Raw genomic sequence first — 11,569 nt, 5'->3', positions numbered from 1 at the left:
CATTGAGAGCATTGGGCACTAATATTTTTGGGCGTGTCAGATAAGACGGATATGTAATGGTCTATTCTGTATATGTGCAATTGTTGAGATAGATAATTTAAAGCATGCACCCACACACGCACGCACACACTGAGCCCTCCCCGCTGCTCTACTTACTCGGCCGCCACTCAGCCTCAGCGTAAAGTCTCCGCAGCGGCGACGTCACGTCTGGTGGACTATATCGCCTAGGCAGCGGCAACCCCATGACAGTGCCCCGTAACGCCTCTCTCTTCGGGAGGGCAAGGCGTGTAGCGTAGCAGAGGGCTGGGGCGCCGCTGGGGGAGGCCTTTACTGGAGACAGGCGTCACCGGAGCAAATTCCTCACAGTGGTCTGCGCCGCGTATTTCGCACAGGCGATATTTCCTTGTCGAGGGACGGTCACCTGCGTCACATTTAATTCATGACATCAAGTATGTACAGAACGAACAAACAGTGCCATGGAGGGCTAATGGCTGGAACATTTTGGGGACCACGACCAAAACTTCCTGTCGCCGCTTCATGAACACGGGCAGAGGAAGGCCCTTGTGGCGGGACTGGCGACGGTATCCGGCAACGGCCAATCGCTCCCCGCAGCTCCCTCCACCACTCGACAAACAACAAACAACAAAAAACCAAAAACCTTTCTGACGATATGAGGGACGGTCTGACCAGGGACTCCTGTGTGTTGCTTTATTTACAGGTTGTTTGTGCAGGAGTTTACACCAGGGATGTGGGCATTCCGAGGGCCGGCGTGCACGCGGGCTGGCTGAGTGACACATGTTTGTTTGCTCTGAGTGGCCGTGGCAACGATGTCCACCGTGGACGCAACCCAGCACACCGGCAGAGCGCCCCTGTCAGCTGATGACTGACAGAGACTGACTGACGACCTAAACAAGAAAGACAGACTGACGGCGGGACAGACCAGCTCACTCCAGCCCGCGATGCAAAACAACAAACCTTGGACGTCCTTTGCAGTTTCCAAACCTAGTGGTTGTGTTGGTTAGTCTTTAATGCTAATGCTCGACATAACAGGGCTGCATGGGGCTATGAAGTGTTAGGTGAGCCCCGGCCCCTCTGGCTGCCGCAGCTGCCTCGGCTCCGGTTTGCCTGTGCCTCCCTGTCCCCGGCCGGGCGTCATCGGAGGACTAGCGGTGCGCGGCGGCGGCCCGCAGCCAGCTGGCCCTAGCTCCTCCTCTTGCTTGCCATTGGCTCAGGAAACACACAAAATGGCGGATCGTGGCCACTGCACATGCGCAGTAGGGGCTGAAAACATTCGCGGCATATTTCTTTTTTCGCATTATCTCCCAAATTGTTTAAATAATTTTTTCTGCCGTGATGTATTGAGTGAAGCCGTACTTTTTGGGCCGCGAATGGAGCCCTGCATCCGTATCGCAATCCACGATAATATTTCTTATGATTAGAAACTTCGGAATGGAGTCTGGATGAGCCATTTTTGAGATGCACTGATGGAGTAATTTAGCAACCTGGTAAAATAAATGTAATAAGTTAATTCAATTTCTCATCCCCAACTTAAGTTTAATGTCGAGGTGGAAGGGAGGGATAGATGAAGGGAAGGAGAGAGAGAGAGAGAGAGGAAGCAACGTAGATGAGAGAGAGAGAGAGAGAGAGAGAGAGAGAGAGAGAGAGTTTCATTTAACTTGCATTTCTTTCAGGATAATGTTATTTGAATACATTCTCTTTAGAGTCATGTGATTACCAGGCAAGGCGATGATGGTGATGGTGAAGAAGGGACATATAGCTATTGTGGTGGTGGTGGTGGTAGTTCATGGTGACACTGATGGTATACTTGTAGTCGTGATAAAAGTGGCCTCACTCAGTGCTGTGGTGGGGAGTGGCTGAGTACACCTGAGTGGCCATGAGTAGCTGAGTGCCTCGACGTAATGGAGACAGAGTGCCAGGTCTACACACACTGCACACCGCAACACTGCACACTCGTCTCCCTGTGAACGTGTGATGTGATGCCGATGCTGCTGGACTGTCTTTTTGTTTGAGTATACATGCTCTCTCTCTCTCTCTCTCTCTCTCTTGGGGTGAGGTTGATATTCACAAATTTGGGTATTTCATTCTGTTTATTATTCTATTTCATGGAGTTTCAGTAATTTAACATTTTTTTATGTGTTGCTGCTGAAATACTTGTTGTTGTTGTTGTTGTTGTTGTTTTTCTTCTTCTTCTTCTTACTACTATCATTAGCATCATCATCATCATCATCATCATCATGTGTTGCAACTAACGTTCGCCACATCATATCACACTCGTCATCTCATTCATCCCTCACCACAGCGACACTGCCACACTTCATACCACATCATACCTCACTACTGCCGTCACACCACACTACGCCACTTGACATCACTCACTGCCCACCACCAATCTTTACACGTAACCATATCACACTATCGTTACTCCAATACCTTACACCACACCACACCATACCATGCCACACCATACAACACCACACTACACCACAACACACCATACCATACCATGTCACACCATACAACACCACACTACACCACAACACATCATACCATACCATGTCACACCATACTATACCACACCACACCAGCCACACCACACCACACCACACCATGCCACACCATATCACACCACACTACACACCACTACACCACACCACATCACACCACAGCATACCATGCCACACCATACCACACCACACTACATCACACCCCACAACACCACATCACACCACAACTTGCCATGCCACACTATACCACACCACACAACACACCACTACACCATACCATGCCACACCATACCACACCACACCACACCACACCACACCACACTACATCACAACACACCACACCATACCATGCCACACCACACCACACCACACCATACTATGGCACATCATACCACACCATACTACACCACCACACCACACAATACTACACCACACTACACCACACCACACCATACCATGCCACACTATACCACACCACACCATACCACACCACACCACACTACATCACACCACACCACACCATACCATGCCACACCACACCGCACCATACCATGCCACACTACACCACACCACACCATACCACACCACACTACACCACACCACACCACATGACACCACACCACACTACACCACACCACAGCATACCACACTTGATCACACCATACCACACCACACCACATATACTACACCACCCCATACCATGTCACACCACACTAGCACCGCATCCAACCAATCTTCCTATCCCTGTTACTGAATAAAGAAGGTAAATAGATTAAATGAACAAATGAAAATAAATGCGTGAAATAGTGAAGAAAAAATGTAATGAAGGAAGTAAAGTGAAAATAAATGAATAAATAAAACGAAATAAAGAAAATGAAAATAATGAAGAGATTACGCAACACTACCAATCGATCCGTCTCAGTGACACACACACACACACACACACACACACACACACACACACACACACACACACACACACACACACACACACACACACACACACACACACACACACACATTTCCTAGTTTTATTTTTATTACTATTGTTATTTTATTTTCTCCCTCTATTGTCAAAGCTACACCACCACCACCACCACTGCCAACAACAACAACAACAACAACAACAACATAACGGTACTTGAGAGTCTGGGTTAATACTTTTCATTATATATTTTCCCCCTGGTTTAAAACTCCATCCCAACTTTGACTAATTCTTTAGGTGTCGTCTCGGTCATTAATATTCCATTATGATCCACTGCCATTATCTACTTTCTCTTATTCAATCCAGCATCCCATTATCATTACTGTATTCTCCTCTCTCTCTCTCTCTCTCTCTCTCTCTCTCTCTCTCTCTCTCTCTCTCTCTCTCTCTCTCATAACGCTATCATTACTATTCCCTCCCTTCCCCCCTTTGTTTTTAATTCATTGACTGTCATTATTTATCATCAGGTACACGTATATACTTCTCATTATCATTCTCATTCTCCTTTCTTTCTTATCTTTGAAACACGTACCCCCACCCACCAACCCACCCACCTGACCCACCCTCATCTCGCTGTACACGTGACTATACGATGTGTGTGTGTGTGTGTGTGTGTGTGTGTGTGTGTGTGTGTGTGTGTGTGTGTGATTAGGAAATCCTGTCGGTCTCCTCAGCAGCCCGATCGATAAGAGGCGGCTGGTGGCAGTGGTGGTGGTGGTGGTGGTGAGTCCCGGGAAAATTTCAAGGTCACTCTCCACCTCAGGCCGGAGTCTCAGGTCACCACCACCACCACTACCACCATAATCATCACCATAACCATCACTACTCTCCTGTGCTTCTCTTGGGTACAGACGCGGCACGGCACGGAACGAGAGAGAGAGAGAGAGAGAGAGAGAGAGAGAGAGAGAGAGAGAGAGAGAGAGAGAGATGCGTACTGTACTTCTTACAATACTTGAAATAGTGTTAGTATTAGTATTACGAGTATAGTTGTAATTTTATCCTTACATTTCCCTATAAAAGGAGGAGAGAGGACATAGCCAAGAAAAGATGCACAGTTTTCATATTTAACTAAAATATAAGAAAGATAATTAAGGAAAATGAGAATAAATAAAATAAAATCGAATTAAAAGATCCAGCTGTTGGAAAGCCAGGCACGCAAAGAAAAGAAAGAAAGAAAGACCACACATAACCAGACGTAACCACTTCACGTTCACTCGGGCACAGGTGAAAGTTGTGTTGTGTTGTACATCGTAAGAAACAATAGCTGTCTCAATCATTTTACACCGACTTGTAGTTTATTTGTTTATTTATTTATTCATTTATTCTTCTTTTACCTAAATGAATGATTATTTTCGTGGTACACACACACACACACACACACACACCCCATATATTGCGTGGCCGGAATTCTTATTAGTCCCCCTAGCTAACTACCGCATAATTTTATCTCGTAAATACTCGGAACTAATGCCGTAGAGTCTTTGTTTTACCATCATCCGCCGTAATTAGACCACATTCTTATGATCGGTATTAATTACTTCCAGCTGCCGTCATCCAAGAGGGAAAAGAGAGTAGGCAAGACCTGAGATTGTAAGGCTGCGGCAGGAACAGGAATGTTGTCGGGGAGCAGGAATAGTAGCGGAAGGAACATTTATTACATAGAGGCGAGCAGAGAGAATTTTGTGACTCTTGAGGGACGCTGCTTTGGCCATGGTGGAGTAGTGAAACGTATAATGAAAACAGGGCAGTTTTTTCTTTTCTCCGTCAGCGTGAGGATTGATAACAGTGAGTTGTATGTCGTGCGTGAATCATTCTGAGTCTCTGCGAACCTTCAACTTTGAGTCAAGATCAGATTATGCTTTACTTCCACAAAGTGATTCATCACATTAAACCGTAGTGAGTGTAGACAACACGAGCAACGATGCCGGACTTTCCAGGATGAGGAAGTCAGAGTGCTTGGCGATAGCGTCATGGTGAGCGAATTCGTCTTTATTGGGGTTCATTATGCAGAGGCGCCATAAAGAGCACGTTGGCAATCATCTTGGATGGAGAGGCTGCATGCACACCTACTATAGCACGGGCCTTTCGTCACTAAATCGAGGCAGTCGCTGTTTAGGGAATATTTGTCAACTTTTTGAAGTCTGTTATCACTCTACACTTTGATCATTCGCTCTCCATTCTATGTTGGTAGTAACTGTTTAAAAAAAAAGAAAGAAGAAAAGAATAACTTCGCTAAATCGTTTTCCGGTGCTGTCCTTGTTTTGGCTTAACAGGAGTTTGTATATGAAACAGGAAAAGTTATGAATTAAATATCTGTGCTCACCTCAAGGGACATTTTACTTTATCATTTATTTCTTTAGTGATCTACAAATCTGAGACCTCTAAAATTTAATTACTAGGAAGTTTTTTTTTTTTAATTTGTACAAAAAATAAACAAAGAGGTGTCAGTCATCCAGTAATAATTTAATGACACTGACAAACCAACTCTTCCACCTAGAGTGGGACACATTGGGGCTCGTGGTTTTATGATAGTTAGTGTTTGTTGACTTGTAAAAGAAAACGAGTGTTACGGTATGAGAGAGAGAGAGAACAAAAATTATCGTAGACTAAAAGTAATTCCATTAATTTTCCCCTTTTTTTTTTTTTTTTTTTAATTAACAAAGATCACAATTTAAAAAGGCTTGCTGATATGCCGCGCCCTTACAGAATCGAAAGTGTCAGCCATAACAAATCATTCCTCTTGAAAGAGTTCAGGTCATAAGAAGCTGGAAATACAGAAGCAGGAAAAGATTTCTAGAATTTACCAGAGAAAGGAATGAACGGTTTAAAATACTGGTTAACTCTTGCATTAGAAAGGTGGACAGAATAAAGGTGAGAGAATGAAGAAAGTTTGGTGCAGCGAGGCCACGGGCGGGAGGGAGGGAGGCATACAGCAAGATTAGAACAGTTCTTTATTCATTGCTCTAGTTTCTGGACCCATTCTACCTTCTTCTTCTTTGGACCTATGCCGCTTGGAATAATTTCCTAGGTCTCTCTCCTTCTTTCATTGTCTGTAAAGTTGGTTACTTATTGATCAGCTCTCAACTAGAAATATATTTTCATGTTTCTCACTATTCTATAATCATTGACTTTTTCCTGTCAGTCCTAGTACTGTTCTGATCACTCTGTCTATCTAGGGATAGAAAAGAGCAAGAGATGCAACATTGCGGCGATGCAAAAGAGACTGTAGACAATCAATTAGAGAAGAGTTGATAAAACGAAAAAGTTTTTGATCCCATGCTCCCATACATGGGATCAGCATACTCTTTATACATGCTGCACGGATAAGGCCCTGTATAGAGTGAGGCGGTGAGAAAAACTCGTGGAGACGACCCAGAACATCCAACTTCATAACAGTTGTTTAAGTTAGAGATGAGGTGAAGCTTCAAGTTTAAATTAGATTGTGGACACTGGGTACAAATTTTAGAAATTGGCGCCAATGTAATGTTTGAAGGTAATGTAATGTTTAAAGGTAGGTTATGAAAAGAATTATAGGTTAAAAGTTTACATTATTTCACAGTGATTTTAAGTACTTCTGAAAAAAAATGTTTTGATGATTTTGATCATCGTTTTTTATTAATTTTTCAGTAGAAGCTTGGAAAATAAGTATCACAATAGAAAATCAATTGTTGATTATTGTTCTGACATCATCCTCTGAAAATCCATAGGTAATCTTTTCAAAAGTATTCTAGTTACATAACTACAAACATGTTCTTTTTAAATCACTGTTTATTTGATTGCCTCGAAAAAGGGAAATTCATTCCTCGACTCGTCATGTTCGTCCACTTGGCTCGACGCGGCGGCACGGAGAGGACAGGCGACGAGTGGCTCAGCGTCAACATGAATTTGTTTGACCTTCTAGAGTGTCTCGGGGCGGTGTTTCCCGTGCCACCAGAACACCGAGACTCTGCTGTACCCTGCAGTGAATGCCTGTTGCTTGAGGTGAGTGAGTGGGAGAAGGGCGAGGATTGAAAGTGGATTAGTAAGGCCGGGTGGTGGCGGTGGTAGTGGTGGAGTGTCTGCATACCGCATGGTCGGCAGGGGTGTTTCGTTTGGACATATAGCTAGTGGTGATAGTTGTGCCTAACAGGTGTTTGACTGCTATAGAGGACAAAATAGCGTTGAAAAGTTTGGTCGTGTCCCTGGAGGCTGCCTGGGGCGTGCCACGTGGTGTGCCCGGCCAGGAAGCAGATGGGGAGGTTGGTAGGGGGGGGGTGGCAGATACATGGTTAAAGCAATATTTGACTAGTAATGGAATGGTTTGGCTTAAAGTGCAGCACACGTGTCCCTGCATATACTCACGTGGTGTTTATTTAGTCCCTTGAAAGGCCCACTTAGTTGCCAGTCCGAGAGTTAGCCAGAAAAAAAAAAAAAGTCTATCTCCCTCTTGAATGGTCAAGTCATAGGAAGTTTGAAATGCATAAGCAGGTAGAGAGTTTCAGAGTTTACGAGAGAAACATATAAATAATAGAGTACTGGTTAAGTCTTGGACATAGTAGGGGGTGGGAGGAAGAAGAAAACCTTCAGCAGGAAGGCTGCTGGAGGGGAGGCATGGAGTTAGCAAGATGAGGAGGGCAGTTAGCATGAAAATAGCTGTAGAAGATAAAAGATGCTACATTCCAGCATTGAGGAAGAAGCTGAAGAGTCAGTCAGAGGAGACTAAGTTGATAGACAAAAATACTTGTGAATATTTATATATTATATTATATTATATATATATATTATATTATTATATTATATAATATATTAATCTATGTAATATTAGGTGTGACTATTATGGCACCTATTAGAGCCACATCATTCTCTTCTGGTGTTGTGGTGTCGAAAGTGTGCCAGAGTGATGTGGGGAGTTCGCTAGCACCACTCAGGATCAATTGAGTGGCGTTTGATAGTAATCCCCAGACAGTGTTATGTTAATTGCCATTGCAGTCTCTATTTTGACATTATCACTGATTATTATGACGGTTAAGATGTGCGCATTGCCTTTCAGATGAAGCTGTTGTGTTTTGGCGGTGGCAGTGGTGCCCACCTCTGGCAGATGGAGCCTTGGGAAATGGTGTCTTGATGGCTGTTGTCTGTGTTGTGTCCTAAGGTAATGAATTAACTGAAATGGGTAACAATTATTTTAAACTTCTATATTCTGGAATGTAAGCTTGTTTGAACCTTGGCTCATTTAGACCCTTGTGGCTGATTCAGATCTTGACAGTTTTTGTAGTCCATGAGGAAACATTTCTTTGGTGTAATCAGTTAGCAGGCTAAGTAAGATGAGTGATGTACAGTGATATAATGTGTGCACTAAAGGAAAGAAAACTTACTTGGCCAAATAAGCCAGCATTATTGGCCAAATAATACAGCAAGAAGAGCTGAATGAAGACTGCTTCACACATGTCAGTTTGTGGGTGGAAATGTTAGCCACTAGAGTTATTAGCTAGATTTGGGTGCCTTGTAGGTGGAAAAACTAGCCATAAAACAGGACCCACATGTTGGTCTTTTCCAGTCACTAGCAGCTACATTTACTTAGTGACGTCATGTAAGGTTTGAACATGTGGGTGTCCAGAGGCAGAGATGATGATGGTGCTAGTGAGAGACAAATAGCATGCCTGGGACTTTAAGCATCAGTTGTCAAATGCGTAGAACAACATTCGATGAGATTGCTGCCATTCTCTGATGACACTCTCTCTACAGAGTGTTGGAAGTAAAGATTGAATACTTGTGATGTAATTTGATGGCAAATGTTCTTAGTCATTTGTAAAGATGGACACTTCTTATAAGAAAATGTAGGTCAACCAGCCAATACTTCCCAGCTGCTATGTGTGAATGTTTTCCAACCAGCAGGACTCTATTTATACTTAAAGCGGCTAGCATTTCCAGCTGCAAGAACTCCCCTCCTCTGACTGACTGTCATCAGCCTCTTTCTCACTGGCGAATTGTTGTATCCCTTTGTATCTTTTGTAGTTATTTTCATGCTACTGCTCTATATGTCTTGCAAATTGCATGCCTCCCCTCTTGTGGCCGTGCTCCAGAAGGCTTTCTTCATCCCCTCATCTTTATTCTGTCCAACCCTCTAATACAAGAGTTAACCTGTATTCTCAATCATTCATACCTTTCATTGGTAAACTCTGGAACTCCCTGCCTGCCTTTGTATTGCCATCTTCCTATGACTTAACTTCATTTAAAAGAGAGATGTCGAGACATTTGCCCCTGAATTTTGACCGGTTCTTTTGAATCTTTTATGGAGACTACAATTTAAGTGGGTTTTTTTTCTAATAATTTATTTTTGCCCTTGGAAGTTCTCATATATATATATATATATATATATATATATATATATATATATATATATATATATATATATATAAAGTAAAAAAAAAAAAGTTAACCCATCTTAAGCCACTAACTGATCTGAATGAGCCAGGTTGGTATAAGTTTGCAACGTATATTCCGTACTTTTGCTTTATTTTTCAACACGTGGATTCTAATACACATGGTGATTGGGGCATGAGGTGTGCATATTATAGAGATGCTATATATAGGTGTTAGGAGTGCAAGTGGCACCTTTAAGAGCCATGGCTGCCTTGTTGTTGTCATGGTACCAACAAAGTGCTAGAGTAAGGCCGTGGGGACTGGCAAGCACCTCGGCCCCTTGGTTTGGTGTCTGCTTATTTCTCCATACAGACCTTGTTAGGTAGGATCTGCCTATGATGTGGGCAGTAGGGAAAAGTTTGAATATATCTATATAGGTAGTCCAAGTAGATGCATTTGTCAAGTAGTGGGAAAAGTGAGATCGATTTAGGTGAGAAAATTAATGTTTTGTGGTAGATCAGATTCCTATGTAATGTGATGGCACATGGAAACAATAAACCAGATGATCTTTGGTATTGTGTGGTGTGTGTATTGTTTGCTTGCTGTACTGTAGTGTAAGTATAAGAGGCAAGGAATTCAAAGATCATTTAAAGTGCCTTTTCTTATTTGTCAAGTCTTAAGCTGATTGTGTCTTCTTTAAACATTGTCACTTAGGCTACTGACAATCCCCACACAGATTACTAGTCTATATTCTAAGTTGGTCTTACCTTTATTAGGATTGATGCACACGTGTCAGATGTCGAAATCTGAAGTCTTTTTCTTCTGGCACCTATTGGCAAGAACTACTTAAGTTCATCTACTTTTTATTTTTTAGTTTTTTTTTATTCTTGACCTGTTATTGTGCCATTGCAAATATGTTGAATGATGCATTTGTTTATTCAGTATATTTGAATTACCACTTGATTGCACCAGCCTTGTTTTTACTAATATGTATGTGATCATACGTTGTCTTAACTTTTCTTGTACCATTAACTGTATGTATCTTGTTCCACAGCATTCAGCACTGCTCTGTCTTGTCAACAGTTTCCCTTGATGGATTGAGCAAGATCAATGCCTGACATTCTAGAAGGTGTGTTTTTGTGTGCATGGTGTGGAGAGAATTGTATGTGGCACCTGTTAGAGCCTCAGTATCCCTGATTGGTGCTGTGGTGTAGAAAGTGTGCCATAGTGACATGTGAGAATCTCATTGATACCCCATGAGACTTGTGGCATCTAGAGAAGGTCACAGACATCAGTAACTCAGTTGATGACTCGTGTCTACTGCTATCTTAATTTTTCTTGTCAAGCTAGGACCATTGTGGTAATGTTATAAATGTAATTTAAGATTTCTTTGTACAGTGGTGTATTTATATTGCTACTATACATAGTGCTGTAATGTGGATAGCAGATGTATACTATGTAGGTAAATTTTATTTACATACCCTAATTTCATAGTAGTAGTACTTGATAACATACAGCTACAAATACGTTCCAGAAAAAAGTACTGAAACATCTCATGGTATTGCAGGTTATGGACAAGATAAAGGACAGTGCATGCACAGGAGTCCAGAGGAAGGTTGTCGTCTTCATCCATATCATGCCTGAGTGATGCTGGGTAGCTGCCTCTCAGAACATCACAACTGTACATGGAGCATCATATTGTCTCATGAGGAACAGG

At 42.6% G+C, this 11,569-nt stretch overlaps 1 long non-coding RNA gene across 2 annotated transcripts in view; it reads left to right on the top strand.

Annotated features, from left to right (window-relative positions):
- LOC123514500 overlaps nucleotides 1–11,569 on the top strand; it is a 45,436-nt gene that overhangs the window by 30,746 nt on the left and 3,121 nt on the right. For both annotated transcript variants that reach the window (XR_006677620.1, XR_006677621.1), the window contains 4 exons: nucleotides 7,301–7,491; nucleotides 8,540–8,641; nucleotides 10,907–10,981; nucleotides 11,420–11,568. This is a non-coding gene — a long non-coding RNA (uncharacterized LOC123514500). The remainder of the gene's footprint in view (nucleotides 1–7,300; nucleotides 7,492–8,539; nucleotides 8,642–10,906; nucleotides 10,982–11,419; nucleotide 11,569) is intronic.

The sequence above is a fragment of the Portunus trituberculatus genome, chromosome 38, assembly GCF_017591435.1.
Source record: "Portunus trituberculatus isolate SZX2019 chromosome 38, ASM1759143v1, whole genome shotgun sequence".
Taxonomy (NCBI): Eukaryota; Metazoa; Arthropoda; class Malacostraca; order Decapoda; family Portunidae; genus Portunus; species Portunus trituberculatus.
The sequence above is the reverse complement of the archived record's forward strand: the minus strand, read 5'-3'. Positions and strand labels throughout refer to the sequence as shown.